The sequence below is a fragment of the Chenopodium quinoa genome, unplaced genomic scaffold (assembly GCF_001683475.1).
Source record: "Chenopodium quinoa cultivar QQ74 unplaced genomic scaffold, ASM168347v1, whole genome shotgun sequence".
Classification (NCBI taxonomy): domain Eukaryota; kingdom Viridiplantae; phylum Streptophyta; class Magnoliopsida; order Caryophyllales; family Amaranthaceae; genus Chenopodium; species Chenopodium quinoa.
Window position 1 is genome coordinate 1,133,651 of NW_018744704.1, and position 17,682 is coordinate 1,151,332.

At 38.2% G+C, this 17,682-nt stretch overlaps 1 long non-coding RNA gene across 1 annotated transcript; it reads right to left on the reverse strand.

The window, feature by feature from the left end:
• Window positions 1–14,957: 14,957 nt before the first annotated feature.
• Window positions 14,958–17,108, reverse strand: LOC110702877. Its single transcript, XR_002507607.1, has 2 exons — window positions 16,705–17,108; window positions 14,958–15,503 (listed from the first exon to the last, which is right to left on the reverse strand). It is a non-coding gene; the product is annotated as an uncharacterized LOC110702877 (long non-coding RNA).
• Between the last annotated feature and the right edge of the window lie 574 nt (window positions 17,109–17,682).

The following is a 17,682-nucleotide window of genomic DNA, read 5'->3' on the forward strand; positions in this document are numbered from 1 at the left end:
TTGTCACCCGACCGGCTCAGGAATCTTCCCAAGGCAGCCAGGAAACCGGTAAGTTTCTGGACTTCCTTGACGGTACGGGGTGACTTCATGTCAATCACCGCCTGTACCTTGTCCGGGTTTGCCTCTATTCCTCTTTGATCAATCAAGAAACCGAGAAACTTTCCAGAATCAACACCAAAGACGCATTTCTTGGGATTTAACATCACTTTATGCCGCCTGAGTGTTGAGAAAGTTTCCCGAAGGTCAGCGAGGTGGTCCGCCTGCTGCTTAGATTTGACTATCATGTCATCAATGTACGCCTCCACATTCCTTCCGATTTGATTAATGAAGACCGTATTAATCATCCGTTGGAAGGTGGCAGGCACATTCTTCAACCCAAACGGCATCACCATATAACAGAACAACCCTTGATCAGTGACGAAGGCCGTCTTCTCTTGATCTTTTTTCCACAAGGGTATCTGATGGAAGCCGGAGTAGGCATCCATGAAGCTCATCAAGGCATGACCGGCTGTTGAGTCAACCAGACTGTCAATCTTAGGAAGCGGATAGCTATCCTTCGGACATGCCTTGTTCAGATCTGTGTAGTCTACACACATCTGCCAGGTACCATTCGGCTTCTTGACAAGAACAACGTTTGCTACCCAATCCGGGTAGTATCATTGCCGAATGAACCGGGCATCAAGGAGCTTCTTGACCTCGGCGGCTGCCGCCTGAGATCTTTCCTCGCCGTGGTTCCTCTTCTTTTGCCTAACCGGCTTTTTCTTTGGATCCACGGCGAGCTGGTGAACAGAAAGATCCGGATGTATACCCGGCATCTCATCCACTTCAAAGGCCAAGATTTCTTTGAATTCTTTGAGAAGTTGGTGCAATGCTTCGCCCAACTCCTCTAAGGCAACCGTCCCCACCTTGACGGTTCTCTCTGGACGGCTGTCATCCAGAATGAGGTCAATGTTTTCACCAGCCGGTTGGGGACGGAATTCATCTGATAGCTCCCCAATCAGTGATTGCTATTTTTTTCCTCTCTTGGCGGCCAAAGGATGGTCCGCCTTTCTTTTTTGGCCGGCTGCTAAGGGAGCAGGCCCGGCTTCCATGATTTCTCCAACAAGGGGGGGTTCCTCATTGATGTCGGCTGAGTGCACAGTCGGCTTGACGGCTGTGAGGTAGCACTCCCTTTCCGTCTTCTGATCACCACTCATGGAACCCACCGTCCCATCATCCCTCTCAAATTTGATCAACATGAGAGAGGGGATGATGACTGCCTTGGACTCATTGAGGGTTGGACGGCCCAAGATTATGTTGTAGGCGGTCAGTTCTTCAACTACAAGGAACTTGACCACCATATGTCGTCCTTCCCCCTTCTCGCCCATCCGGATGGGTAGATCAATCCTCCCCACCGGATGCACTACTCCTCCCCCGAAGCCAACTAGGGGATGAGGAGTCGGTTGCATGATACCAGGCTTGTATTTCAACTTTGCTAGGCACTGGTAGCTGATGAGATCAGACGAGCTCCCGGTATCTATAAGGATCCGGCCTACTCGCTGATTGGCGACCTTACACTCTACGACCAAGGGGTCATCATGAGGCCGCCTGACCTTGCCCCGGTCCCTCTCAGAAACGAGGACTTCAGGTAAGGCATCCGGCGACGCCTGGCCTTCATCTACTGAGTTGACCAGACGCCGGATGTTATCTTTAGCCCCCCGGATGGTAGGACCCCCTCCGGCGAAGCCGCCTGCTATGGTGAAGATTTGTTCTTCATCCGTATCAGAGCTGGCAGCCGGCTTCTTGGACGGATGCCCTTTTCTTTGCTTGGCTCCGCCCTTGGGCTTTATTATGTAGGACCTCAGGGCCCCTTCATCAGCCAGACGGTCCAGCTGCCGCCTGAGGGTATAGCAGTCACTGGTGTCATGGCCAATGTCCTCGTGGAATTGGCAATACTTGCTCTTGTCCCGGCTGCTGACGGGACTTTTCATGGGAGCCGGCTTCTCAATGGTCATCCGATTCCTGACCTCCACGAGGATGGAGGATGGGTCTTTGTTGAACTCATACTTGGGGACATACGGTCTCAACTCTCTTGCTTTCTTCTGGGACGACTGACCAGTACGGTCGGCTGCCCAGACTTCCTTCCTCTTGCCCTTATCTTTGGCAGCCGGCTGGGCAGGCCGGCTGTCTTTTCTGTCGGACCTTTTAGAGTCCGCCGGCTGCCTGATGGAGCACAGCTCTGTCGCCTGTATATAGGCTTCATCTTCCATCAGTGCCTCTTGAAGGGTAGCAACCCTCTTCCGGACGAGGTCAAACTTGAAGGCTGACCCGTCCTTCAGACCTTGAAGAAGTCTGTATAGGCAACCTCATCCGTCAGGCCGGCTATCTGAATTCGTGTCAGATTGAACCGCCTGACGTAGGACCGAAGTCCTTCCTTTTCCCCCTGCTGTACTGCCCCTAGATCAAGGCTAGTTTTCTTGGCGGGAATGTTCATGGAGAAGTTGGACGTAAAGAGATACGCCAACGTTCTGAAGTTGTTGATGCACCCGGCTGGGAGGTTGCCAAACCACCTCTGGGCTATGCCCTTGAGGGTAGCCGGGAAGCACTTGCACCAGACGACATCGTCCAACCCCTGCAAGTACATGAGGTTGGTGTATGCCATGAGGTGATCTTCCGGGTTGGTGGTACCGTCGAAGGTACCTACCAACACATTCTTAACCTTGGTCGGCTGAGCCGCCTCGGCTATTTCTCGGGAGAAGGCTGACGGCTGCTCACCTAGGTTGAGCAGCCGGAGCTGCCAGTCGGCTAACTGGAGGGGTGCCGCCTGACCTCCGAAGAGACCCGGCTGCATGTATGGGGATCCATAGGGCATGTATGGCGGCTGGGGCGCATACAGTGCCGGCTGGGTCACTTGAGGGCCAGTGCGCGCGGACACTCCGAGCGACTGACTTCCTCTGTTTGTCTCCGAATGCTTCATTGAAGTATTACGGAAGCTGTCGGGAAAGGTCGAGGTGGAAGCCGACCCAGACAGCTGCTGACTTCTCCTTTCCTGGATTAAAATCCGGGCGTCGGAGTAAGTTTTCTTGGACCCATCCGGCTGTACTTGCCGGATGGCTTTCCGTTGCCCTGATTCAGGGAAACGGAGTCTTGAAAGATCAATTTGAGGCCCATCCGCCCCCTTCGGCTTAGGGTGCAGAGTAGGCACCCGGTCCTTTACCGCCAGCCCCCTCTTTGAGGGAGAAGCTTTCTTTGCCGCCTGCCCCCTCTTTGAGGGAGAAGGCTTCTTGGCCGCCTGACCCCTGTTGGAGCCAGTGGACCTTTTGATGATGTCCGTGAGCTCCCCCTTGAAACTAGTCATGAATTTCATGAGCTCGTCTCTGGTGACGGGGGCTGAGCCCTCCGCCGCCTGGGGTACCCCAGCAGGCTGGCCGACTGGGGGGCCATGGACTGCATCCAATCCCCATTCCCTTATTTCTCGAGAACGGGTGTGTCGCGACCTGAATGACCCGTCTGGGGCCATATAGGTTTCGACATCGTTATCATCACCACTGCTTGGGTCCGTGTGGACCTCGGCTTCGACCATAGGCCGTTTGCCTTCAGCAAGCGGTACATAGTCGGAAGTCATCTTGGAAGTACTCTCCCCACAGACGGCGCTAGATGTTTCGGGGTTTTTTATGTGTCCTGCGGGAGAGTTACAATTCCGAGAATGACTTGCTGACCGGCTGTGTACCTGCAAAACAACGAAACTCCGGTTGGGTGGAGTTCCGCCTCCGACGATCAAGTTAGAGCTCGTTCGAAGTGAATAGTGCGGAAATAAATGGTTTTCTCTCTGATTCAGAGAGAATAAATGCTTAGTTTTTCTTTTGTGTTTTTGTGTTTGGATTTGTGAATACCCAATAAATGAGGTATTTTCCTCTATTTATAGGGTTGGGGAACTGTATCCCCACCAGTAAGGATGTGCCACGTGTCAGCTTGGGATTGGCTCCCACTTGCCTTCTCTGGGACTGACACATGGCGCTCTCTGATTGGGCCACGTGGCTAGGGTATTTTTTACCCTAATCATTATCCTTGGTAATCACAAACAATGTATACTTATTACATACTTATAATATTAATGATTAATTTTTATTAAATTTTACCTATAGTTTAGTTTTTTTTATTTTATTTTACAATAAAATTATTTTATAACTATATAATTATTTTTTAAGAAAATTAAACCCATCCCCTACCAATCTGCCACGATCAGTCTCCATCTCCTTGTAGGTAGCCCCACACTCCTCCACTGATCGCCAACTCCATCCCCATCGACGAGATTTATCTCAACACTGTCAGCCCCACCACTACCTCTCCTTTCCCCGAATCAATTTTGTAATAAATCTATATCAAATTTGGTCATAATATTACTCCCATAATCAATACTAAAAAGCTAAAAATCAAGAAATTAACGCAAAATCAACACCATTTGGGTACAATTACATGGGGTTTTCAAAATTATAGCTAATATTCAAGTAGTTAACCCCAAATCCTTGCTCGTTTCATGGTATCAAAAGTTAAAATTTGGGGGAAATTGAATATTCTTGATTGTTAGGGTTTACAAATTGGGGCTAAATGCAACTATTGACTTTTACATACTTGTGTTACTCTATTTAGTATGAATTAAGGGAAATTCTCTCTAGTAACTACAAACTTTTATTTTTTCTCAGTGGTAAAGTCTGAAACTTTTAATTATCAATGGTAATCACGAAGTAATATAACTAAGTCAATGGTAACTTAAGTTAAATAGTTTGTTAATTCTTTAACCATAGTTTAACAATTCAAGTGTAAAAAGACACAACTACCCCCATTTAATTACCCCCTACCCCCCTTTCTTCTTCCTTTCTCTTTCCCCCTTTCTGCAATTCCCTTTCCAGCCACCTACGCCGCTGCCGAGCCTCCCTTCCCCGCATCCTCGCCCCTGCCTCACCGTACTGCTTTCCCCGTCGAAACCCTGAAAATACCCACCACCTCCTCGAAAACAACTTGAATCCATACTCAAATTAACAAATTGGACCCTAAAATAAACAAATTCGACAAATTCGACAAATTCGACCCCAAAAATCCCCCAAAAATGAATCAGACTCTCGTTTCCTCCCTTAATTTTCCTTGTTGCTCTTCATCATCAAAACCCATCATCAAAAAAAAATGTGCATCATCAAAACCCAGCATCACAACGAGCATCATCATCAACATTACACAGCCGTTCAATTAAGATATTTGATTTTCGTCTGAAATAGAAGCTTGTGGCTGCGAACTGAGTGCGACGAAGGCTGTTATGGGACGAATTGGAGGCGCAAGTGGTTCAGGTGGTCTCTACAGTGGCGGTTCAGGTGGGTGGCGCTGGTGATAGTTGGGGCAGCGCGGAGGAGAGTGAAAGAAATAAGGGGGATGAAAGAGGGGAAACAGTGGAAGAGGGTTTCGTGGGTAATTGTCTGCGGTGGTCGGAGGTAATTGTCTCCGGCGGGGGAGGGAATTGAGACGCCATCAGCCGGCAAGGGGGGAGGGACTGGCGGTTGGCTGGTGGCTGGGTGGTAGGGAGGGGTTTGGATTTTTTTTTTAAAATAATAATTTAAAGCTAAGGGTATTAATGTTAATTCATTGTTATTTAACCAAGATTAACCCTAGTTAATCATTTAATGAACTTTTATTATCATTAAAGTTACCATTTGATTAGTAATATTAATTGTTGGTTACCACTAATAATGAAAAGTTGCACACTTTACCATTGAGAAAAAAAAAAAGTTTGTGGTTAACGGAAAGAATTTTCCTAAATTAATGAATATAAATATCACAAAGTATAAAAAGAGGATTCATACGAATTTTGTGTGGTTTCGAGTAGGAATTTTGGGTTTGGGGGGCGCGACTCGAGGTGGGAGAAAGGGAGGGGCTTGTTTGGGTGGGGATATGGGTGGCGTGTTTTAGGGTGGGGGACGCCGGAGGGGGTGGCCTGGAGCCGACGGGGAAGGAGGACTGTCCGGCTGGCAGTGAAGTGGAATGGGGGGTGGTTGGGCTGGTGAGGAAGGGGCGGTTATTTTCTTTTAAAAAATTATTTAATTATTATAAAACTAACCATCGTTAGCTTATTATCTTTGTTAGCCAAAAATTCAAGATTATCAATGATAATCACTTTTTTTCCCAATTAGAATTTGGGTGTTACAAATAGAATTTCCAATTATAATACGGAAGTATGTAATTAAAAAAAAAAATTATTGCAAAGTTTCAAAGAGACCACCAAATTGGTATATAAGTTGACTAGAAAATCCTACTACATAAGTAGAGTAACAAAATTTAGTTTTTATTTTATAATGCCAAATTCGATGAAATTCTTATCATATTTTGCTCTGTTAATTTTCTAATACCTTTATGTTGCTGGAAGTTTTTTTCCATCCATTATAGTATTCTGTGCAAAAATATTGTGACATACTTTATGTAGTTGCATGCTTCAATCTTATAGGTATTAAATACTAAAATGTAGTTTTAGAAGAAAGTAGTTTTTATCATATTATTGATAGCTTTAGCAGAATTTGCAATCTAACGATTCAATATATCTTGTGGTATTTTTATCGTTTCTCTCATAATAATAATTGAATATTTGGTTATAATGTTGGTGTAACATATGGTAAATTCAATTGTTTGAAGTGATTTGATGATATTTGTTGGTATTTGGTGTCAGGATGTCTACGAGGATGAGAAATATACTCCCTACACTTTGCAATTTTTACGTAAATTTGAACAAGGAAGAAATTCTGCAGTTTAAGGTAGAGATAGATCAGATTGTCGCAAATAGAGGTAAATTGGTCCCTTCTTCAATTGTTGTATCTGTTTGAGGGAAAGGACTCCAACAAGTTATATATGGTGTCTAGCGTAATGGACGAGTTATTAAAACATTATAAGATGATAGAGCAAAGGAAAGAAGCTTAGGCATTCTCCTCCGATAAGAATCGCCTATTAGGATGACCCCGACATTAGAAGATGTCTTTTTACTTACTGGATTGCCCATTATTGGCAAACCAATTATCACCCGAACTAGTCGGGAACATTGGAGCCTTTGGTAGATTATTTGGGAGGAATGACACACATATTTCTTTGATTGCTCCGCAACAAATTGCATTGGATCTACTTAACCCACTAAATAAAAAGATTTCTACCACTCTTTTGCTGATCATTCACTATATGATCGTCTCAGGGCATAGTGACCATTTGTGCTCGACTAACTATGTAGAATTCATAGCAGATGTTGACTCGTATGACTCGGGGCAGCGATGTTGGCATTCATCTACACTATGTCATGAAATCTTTTGCAAATAATAAAGTGGTATCCTTCAATGAAAACGCTTGGATTCCTTTGGTAATGTAAATTTTTTTTTTTTCACCATATACCCCTGACTTTTGTGTTTATTCATCATATACCCCTGAGATTTTTCAAATTCACCATATACCCCTGAGTTACAAAAATTCACCATATATCCTTAGTGACAACAAGATGAGTGAAATATGTTTAATTATGCATCGAAACCACCTTAGATCTCTCTCCCCCATCCCCAAAACCACTCCTCTGCTTTCTCCAACCCCCAAAACCACTCCAAATCACCATAAACATATTCGTATGATTGATTTTGAGGATGAGAAAAGGAAATTTGGGGTGGTTTTTAGGGGTGGGAAAGGGAATGTGGATGGTTTTGGGGGTAGGGGGATGTATTTAGGGTGGTTTCGAGTTATAAAAAAACCTAATGACTGATGAAATTAACAATCATTAGTCATCAAGAGTATATGGTGTATTTTGTGAAAATTCGGGAGTATATGATGAATTTAAAAAAGTTTTGGGGTATATGGTGAATAAACAAAAAACTCAGGGGTATATTGTGAAAAACCCGATTTTTTTTAATCTTTTTCATTACTTTTATGTTTGATATAAAACTTGGATTGCTAGACACATATACATTATACAAATCAATTAATAAATATATTATACATAAAACAAATTGTACTGCTGAGATTATATATATGTACATTCATTATTAAATACATACATATGTATGCATATAATTTAAAGCTTAAGTTTAGCAAAATTTGTTGAAATTTGTTATAAAAGTTGTTTATGATTATGTTCTAATTTTAATTGATAATAATTGTAGTCACAAACATCTATATTGTATGTTTGTTGAAAAAATTTGAGTGCTTGTCTAGCAGCGTTTTATTGTGATGAACCAATTCACATGACCGGTGTCCTTATAAAACGTACAAGACATGGGACATTTGGAACTTCATGTATATCAATAAAAGCTTTTATTTCATCGTCCGCAATAGCATATATACCAAATTCAGCTCGCGGAAATTTTAATTGAAGAAGTATATCATGTAGAATTATTTTGATATTTGTTTAAATAAAAAAATACTTATTATGTAGAAAGTTAATCTAAAGTAATACTTTGTTTGAAAACAAATCTCAGTTTTTGTTTCCATTTATAAACATACTTAAAAAAACATGTAACAGTTCTTTTGATTACGTATAGAATTTTCATATACGTGTTAAAACCTAAAATGTTTTGTAATATACGTGTCAAGCATGTGCTATATCTTGTATATATTAAACAAGTGTGACATATTGGAAATTATACAGTCATTTGCAAAAGGTGAATTGGGTGTTAAACAGGTGTTTCGATTTCTGAAATGGGGGCTTCGATTGTTTAATGTATAGTAATCAACAATAATATAAGATTTAAAAAGTTTGTTGATTAATGTACAAAACATAATTATTCAAGTTAACGAAGGGTCATTATCCATTAAATATCCTTATTATTTCAGATAAGCTATTCCAGAAGCGGGTTTGGGCCAATGCAGCGTGATCGACGAAACAGGCCCCCAATGTGACAAAAGCTTGTTGCAGTATAGATATTCAAATGCTTTAAAACCTATGTTTACAGATGTTTAAAATAAGAGCTACATATACAAACATGATTTAAACACATATGTATTATACAAATTCTAATATAAATATATTATACATAAAACAAATTATACTATAGAGATTATATATATGTTATTCATTATTAATGACATACTTATATACGCATATAATTTAAAGCTTTATTTTAGTAATATTTGTTGACATTTATTGTAAAAGTTGTTTATGATTATGTTCTAATTTTAATTGATAATAATTGTCGTCACCAACATCTACATTGTATGTTGGTTGAAGAAACCTTGAGTGCTTGTATAGCACATTTTATTGTGATGGACTAATTCGCATGGCCAGTGTCCTTATAAAACGTACAGGACATGAGATATTTAAAACTTCATGTATATCAATAAAAGCTTTCATTTCATTGTTGGTAACAACATATATACCAATTCAGATTGCGGTAATCCTAATTGAAGTAATATATCATGTAGAACTATTTTGATATTGTTTCAAGAACTCTATGTGATTCATCCATTTTAATAATAGATACTTAAAATGTAAGTTTATTTAGAAATAATAATAGATACTTATGTAAGTTTATTTTATTTAAAGATACATATATAAATACACATGTACACCAACATACATTATTAGGGAAATTCTATATGGTGGCCTCCAAGATTTGAAAATTCTACATGGAAGACAAACTTTTTTTGAGTTCTATTGTGTGACCCCATGGTTTTAGAAAATTAAGTATAATGTCATTTTTTTTTTGTTTTAGGGCTAACCTTTATTATACTTATGGTTAACCATGGGTTTTTTGTTAAGTAAATTACTAACTAACCCCTCATCTTCATCCCCACCACCCTTCTCAGCCACCACCCCTCCCTTCTCAATTCCCCTCTCCCTCACCAGCGGCCGGCGCCCAACCTCCTCCCCCACGCCGGTGCTCAGCCTTTTCCCTTGCCGATGACCCTACCCTCGCATTTTCCTAACAGCCTGACACCCCCACCATCCTTTTCCCCCACCTCCACCATGACGCCTCTTTCTCCTCTCCTTCTCTTTCTTCTTCTCTCTTCTTTGCCCTATGCGCCTCCCTCATTCCATCTCTTCTTCGCTTTACTCTTCTCTATCCTCCGTCCCTTACTCCGTAAATCATCGCCGTCGGTTATCACTGTGAGAAACATTTATCTCTTCATCAATTTGGGCTAGGGTTAGGGTTTCAAGGGTGGTGGTTGGGTTCCGAAAAGGGTTTCTAGGTTTTGAGTGGTTGGGTTGCAAAAGGTGGCTAGGTTTTGGCTGCTGGGGCTTTGACGGGTGGCTAAGGCATCGGTGTTAGCTGGCAGGGAGGAGGGGGTATTGGCCGGCATTAGGGCTTCGAGTGTGTGGGGAGGGGTTGGGCGTTACGGTGGTTAGGGAAGGGGAAGGGAGGGAGTTCGGGGTGGCGTCGGCGCCGAGGGAAGGGGTCATGGTCGCGCCAACACTGGGGAAAGGGGGTCTGGGTGCGCTGGCGACGAGGGCAGCGGGTTCAGCAGGTGTCGGCTGCTGTGGGTGGCTGTTGGTTGGTGGTTTTCTATTTTTTGTTTTTAGTTACTTATGGTTAACCAAAAATTTAAAAAGTTAGCCATAAAATAAAAAATTGGGTACTATGCTTAATTTTTCAAAACCTTGGTGCCACTTAAGAGAGTTGGAAAAAAGTTCGTCTTCCACGTAGAAAAATTAAATCCATGAAGCCACCATGTAAAATTCCCATTTTATTTTAAGATTACTTCAAAAATAAAAGATGTTTTAAGAAACTTTAATTTTATAATAAGACGATTTTAGAAATAAAGTCTTTTTATAAATTTTATAAACACTTTAAATCTTCTTGTAACACAAGAATGAATAGTCTCATATAAAATAGTGTTGTGTTTGTATTTAAAATTTCAACGTCCATTTCAAAAAATAAATGTTCAAATTCGAGTAGTGTCATGTTCATATTGTTCATTATAAAATAATATAATGATTATATTTAAAATTTCAATGTTTATTTTCAAATTTATATGTTTAAATTCTAATAGTGTCATATTCATATTTTATATGTTCATTTTAAGAAACTGTAGTTTAAAACTTTATTTATATAATTGTTGATTAAAATAGATCATTTTAATTCTTTATAAAAAATTTTATGTTCATTATAATACACTAAAGGTTCATTTTATATATCAAATCCCAATTGAAGTTCATAATTCCTAAGCTCAAATTAACTTTATGTTCATATAACGATCTAACTCAAATGTTCATAAAAAACACACACACGCACGCACGCATACACGCACACATATATATTATATTATATAATCCCAATTGAGGTTCATAATTGCTTAATCCTAATTAACTTATGTTTATATATCGATTTAACTTAAATGTTCCTAAAAAACACACACATATACAAATAAGACCGAGTTATAATGAGAACCTCATGAATAATGAGAACTGAGAACGGATAGGGACCGTTAGATCTTAATGAGATCAACGACTTTGATAAATCGTATTTTTTCCTTTTTTTTGCAACACGAACTACTTTCTCTCTCTTCAAGAACGTACTGCTGCTGCTCTCTCTCTCTTCTGGTTTTGCGATTACGATTCAACTTTTTGACTCAAATTCAGGTATGTTTTCAGTTCCACATTTTGATTTCTTTCTCTTTCGATTTTTTTTTCGTCAATTTATTGCTCGATTGTGATAAACCTACTATCTTTTTCGAATTCTGGCGAACTCCTATTTAAATTCCAAATTTAGGTAGGTTTATTTCACTAATTTTGTTCTTAAATTTTATCATACTATATACGAAGTCAATTGAATTCTTGATTTATAGAAATATTAAGGAAATACTACTATTTAATTGATAATTTTTATGATCATAATTTGATTTTCTACAAGATTTGATTCTCCATGTTCTGCTGTTTTTTTTTGCGATTTTCTTAGACTTCTTTTGTTTTGTAATTTTTCCAGTTCATTTTTGCGGATTCCTACGATTTTTGTTAGTATTAATTGTGGTATATTTGTATATATTGATTAAATGGATAAAGCCAAGGTTATGATGCTTGATAGTCCAATATTCTCTAGTCTCCACCTTTCATTGCACATATGTTTTCATACATTGATGAGTACATTTAAATGACCTTGAATAAGTAAACTAAATTCCTAATCTTAAAGTAAATTAGATATCCTTAAAAGTAGACTAAATTGATCCTAAAGTAGATAAAGTTTTTTTCTAGCAAGTTAGCAATTGCAAATGAGAATCTCAATTTGAGTGCATTTTGACTGAGTTTCTCACTGACTAGCATGTTTGTTTAACTTCTTGATGAAACATTAATTAAAAGAGTTCTGCCAGCTACTAATTTATAAACATAAAGGCACTATTATAAGATCTAGGAGTTTGTTTACTATTGGTTTCTAACGATTGCCCTGTATCATCATTTGCAGTGCGCTTCAAGTAGATAGCAGCTAAGACAAGTTGGTCTCCTTCCATCTTGGCTGAGTATAGGATGAGAATGGGCAGGTTCTGCCTGCAAGAGTCAGGTGAGGCCAATAAAAGTGGGGAGCAAGTAAAAGTAAATCAATTAAATTTTAAAGTAAATTGAAAGACTGAATTTATGTACATTGAAGCATGCCGAAGATACTTAGTATCCGGGCATATGTACATCTGAATTTATCGGCATCCGGGCATATGTACATCTGAAGCATGCCGAAGATACTTAGTTCACTTCAAATCTTTCACCTGGAAGCAGAGTAATTCTACTGTCTGGGCTGGTTGGTATATGATCCTTCTGTTTCTTACAGTAATTTTATATTTTGCTATGTTATCTTCTGATAAATGTTAGGTTTTTGATCTTCTCTTGCAGAACTTTACCAGCAATTGCTTGCTAAAGCATTGGCACGCTACTATGATTCTAGGTTGCTGCTATTGGATGTTGCTGACTTCTCCATGACGGTGATTATTTCACCATTAGATTGAATAGACATGTTAATAATTTGTTGAATTTGTACAAATGTTTATATATGGTTTTTGGTACTTGCAAACGCAAAACAAGTATGGTTGCAACAAAAAGGAACATGTAAGCTCCGCCTTCACTATTACAACTTTAAAGTGAATAATCTGTGATATGTATTGAGCAATTAAAAAATGTAGCTTGTATTTGCTCTTATCACAGTGAAATGGAATGATTTACTGCCTCGTGTATGGTATAGTTTAAACTCTAGTTGCATTCTATTATTTGATAATCTTATCCTCTTACAGTAGATATAAATTTTATAAAAGTAAACTAATTGAATTCAAAAGTAAAAGCTCAATCAAATGCCAAATATAAAGTCTCGAGTTTGTGCTAATTGGTGCTAAAGGATTTTGGTGTGGAAGTTGAGGATGTGATCAAAAGGGCTATGATTCTGCTGCTTTCTGTCAACCAAATAAAAAAAAAGGTACTGTTTATTTAGTACTGTTTATCCTTGTCATTTCCAAAAGATTTTAACTCCTCAGGATCCAATTTACTCAGTGAACTGTAAAGCCGCGTTTCATCAGTATTGTTTATCGGCAGTATATTTCCCATAGTAACATTATTAATTTCCAAAGTCTTATTGACAATGGTGTTACTGTTACACTTCTGTTGAAGGAGCTCGTGGAGTTCCAACTGTATAAATAGAGTGCAACGACTGTCGTTCCTGAATTATATTAGCTGAAGAAGAGATAGAAGACGTGGTGGAAATTCTTTCAGCATCAGAAAGTCTTCTACTTTGATTATGATGATGTGAAATCGAACCCCTCGGAGTTTCCACATTAGACTTTATAGTTGGAGTAACAGATTTTTCTGTCCAACTTTTTTCAGGTCTGCATTTAGTAGCACCAACAGCAGCAGAAGCGTCAACTGGCTTGCCCTGGTTTTTTATTTCAGTCACATTCTTACTGTTCGTAGTCAAAGGCAGAGAACGGAATGAGAACCTCCTAGAGCAAAGACTACGACGTCGAAATGAGCTGCCTATGAAGCTGCAGGCATTGCCAGACGACTCAACCATGTATGTACTGATGGTTTATTGGATGTAGTGGCTCTTGACATTTCAAGTCTTCCTTAATAAGACGAGTTGGTTGTTGTCGTGGCAAAATCCTTGGCTGCAAGAATGAGAATGGTGTTGCTAGAAGAATGGGATGTCAATATATGGAGTTCGAGTATGATGTTGTGTTTGTTGTGCATTTGAATCATAGGTTTTCATTAAACCTTTTGTCCTCAAGACTAGTAATTGTCTAATTTCATAGAACGATCATAATCCTAAGTGATCTCTAAAGTAAATAAAAAAGAATATAAAGTAAATAAAAAAGACTTTAAAGTAAACCTATTAGCTCAAGTGGTAAAGCACTATGTATAGAGGTGTAGGTTTGATTCCTACATAGGTTATCTCTACAAAATATAACACACACTAAAGTAACTCAAAATTTCACAAAAGTAAATTAAAATAACTCTAAAGTAAATCACATAAGCTCTAAAGTATACGAACAATAAATTAGCTTTAAATGATTAATAACTATAGAAACTTTGTTATAGCACAAAAACTCTAAGTCATTGACTTTCATATTCTTACAAGATTAGTCAAATTATAAGAAACAAATATATTGAGTTCAATGTAGAGGTTTTCAAATTAAAAGTAAATAAAACTATATCGAAAGTAAACAATAAAAGAAGAAATCTAATAAAACATATAAATAACTAAAATAAACTTTTATACAAAGTTTAATCTTTAGATTACACAAATGAACCTACATGGGATTTGAACCCACATCTTTTGTGCAATTGCACAATACTCTATCGATTGAGCTAGTGGGCTAGTGTTATCAATCAATTTAAGTAGTACTATTGGTATAGAGAAAATAAGTCATGCAAATGAAGAATTGAGCTTGTAGGCTAGTCTATGTAAAACATTCATAATAAATAAAAAATTACTCAAAAGTAAACCAAATAATCTTAAAAGTAAATAAAATAACCTATAAAGTAACTGCAATAAAGACTTTGGTTATGGTAACATAGTTTTGTTCTTTTATTTCGTATCTGGGTAGGGGTTGGAGTTGGAGATGGGGCATGTCACTGTTTGGTGATAAAGTGTTGAACTCAAAATACCTCAGCTCAAAAGTAAATAAAAAAGGCTATAAAGTAAATTAAAACATCATTAAAGTAAATAAATAATATTACTTCTGCTCATGCTTCTGCTGTTCCTCCTGCATAGGCTGCACTCTTGCTCACAGCAGCTTCCCGTTTCGCTAAACTTTAAGAACTCCCGAGCAGCAGGCAGCAGAGCAAAAGTAGCATAGCAGCAGCAGGCGGTAGAGCAGAAATAGCATAGCAGCAGCAAGCCATGGCAGGGAAGCAGCTGCAGCAACAGTCTAGGCAGGGCCAGCAGCTGTAGCAGCAGCCTAGGCCGGGCCAACAGCAGCACTCAACCCGATCATTTTTCGGGCTGATCTTCACATGTTCAATTGTGAAAAATCAACTTGATCTTGATGACGTGATCAACATCAAGTGAGTGAGGCATTGCAGCATTAATGGGGAGCCATCATCATAACTAGAAGACGTAGAAAACATACTCTCTTCTAAGGAAATTTTACAGTAATTCATTATAAATAAATCAATATATCTCAAAGTAAATCAATATATCCATAAAGTAAATAAAACAAAATAAAATGTAAATTCAAATATCTCTAAAGTATATAAGCAATCACCTGCACCCTTTAATAAGCATTTTAACACCATACTTATTGAATCCTAAGATGACATAACACTATAACAACATGATCAAATAATCAAATAATACAGAAATTTTAACACACCAGTAGTACACCAAAAGTAGATGTATTAATCCACATAACTACACACCCTCATGATGCCAAGCTCAAACTGCCACACAACTACAACACCCTTGTCTAGGATGCCTAACAATATAGATGTATTAATCCAGGCTCAAACAGCTCATAATTCATGCACCGTGAATGTTAGGCCAATTCAAAAGTAAATAGAAAATAGTCAAAAGTAAATCAAAATAACTTAGAAACAATACCAAAACAACTATGCAAAACTAGTTACTATGTGGGCAGAGAATTAGGATAATCACTTTTTTTTAAATTATTTGTAATGCCAATCACACCCGAGCTGCAACCTAGCATAACATTCATTCCATTAAGTCAGGCATTTTATTGAACACTTAGCGTGCAACAAGTTAAATCAATAAAAAACCCAAAACTGTAAAGGCTATTTAGTTTACTTTGATTTCTTATCAACTTAAAAATGTAAGCTGCAAATTCAAGCTGGAATTTGATAAGAAATTTGATCTAATAGATTGACACAGAAGACTAAACTATTGTATTAAGACATTTTTCTATGCTTAAAAGCTAAAAGTGAATTTGCAATTGAAGTAAAAAAGTAAAAACTTAGAAATCATAAAATTGAACAAAATTCACAAAGTTTACCTGTTATTTTAAGAGTTCTCAACATAAATTCAGTAAATTACACAAGAAAATCAATGATTTGGATCAAATTTCAGGCATTACTTCAGATTCGAGTAAATGACGGATAGGAAAGCGAAATTCAATAACGAAATTGCAAATGAGGAAACATATAATTGTAAAAGCCCTAATATATCAACTGAAATCACATACTCAAACAAATGATTGGGAAAACCCTAATTTTGCTATCAAAAACGCAAAAATTTGATTTAAAATCGAACTAAATCAAAGAAAGCATTGTTAATTACAATCGAATCAACTTACCTGCCCATCAACTTGCTTGAAGAATGCACGAAGATGAGAAGATGAAAATTGATGCCGTGCGGAAAGATTAGAGGAATTGCAAGAGAAGAGTGAGTTTGCAGGAGAAGAGAGAAAACAAATTCTAGAGAGAGAAAATGCGGAAGAAGAGAGAGAGAAAATGAACAGCGCATGAGTTAGGACGAAGGTCATTCAATGCATAAATTACAAAAATGCCATTAATGAGGCGGGTGGAATGTGAGCCATTAGATTAAGCGCGATCAATAGTCTAGATGAGTTCCTAATTCCTATTATAGACGCTACATGAAAAGAGCAAATTGGCAACGGTTCAAACCCCCCCATAGGCAACGATTTTGAACTGTTGCGTATTTGAGGGTTGCCAAATCCAAAAATAATTGGCAATGGTTCAAAACCGTTGCCAACTCAAGAAATTGGCAACGGTTAGCCGTTGCCAAATACATTGCTGCCTTTTTTTTTTTTTTTAAATATTGGCAACGGTTAACCGTTGCTATTGACCTGTTTTTTTGTTTTTTTGGCTGCAATATTATTAATATTATAATATTAATATTAATAATAATAATAATAATTATTATTATTATAATAGTAATAATAATAATAATTATTATGATAATAGTAACAATAATTAGTATTATTAATAACAAAACATAAATAATAGTAACAATCGCAAGAGATGATATATATATGAAAAATGTTTCATGTTACCTACAAACAATTTTAATTAGTTATAATAATGTATAGTACATAATTAGTAAGCTAAGGCTAGGATTGATGAATGAAGTAGCTAGCTAGTAAACGATATTTACAAATTAAATGTGATGTAGGTCGCCAACATCTCTCGAATTACATGGAGTTCCTCGCTCGTGTATGGCTGTCCCGTTTTCCCCTTGCAAAACTTAGAATACACAAAACGTGAGTTTGTAGAAGTGAATTAATAATAATTGGGGTTAGTTAGTAGGAATG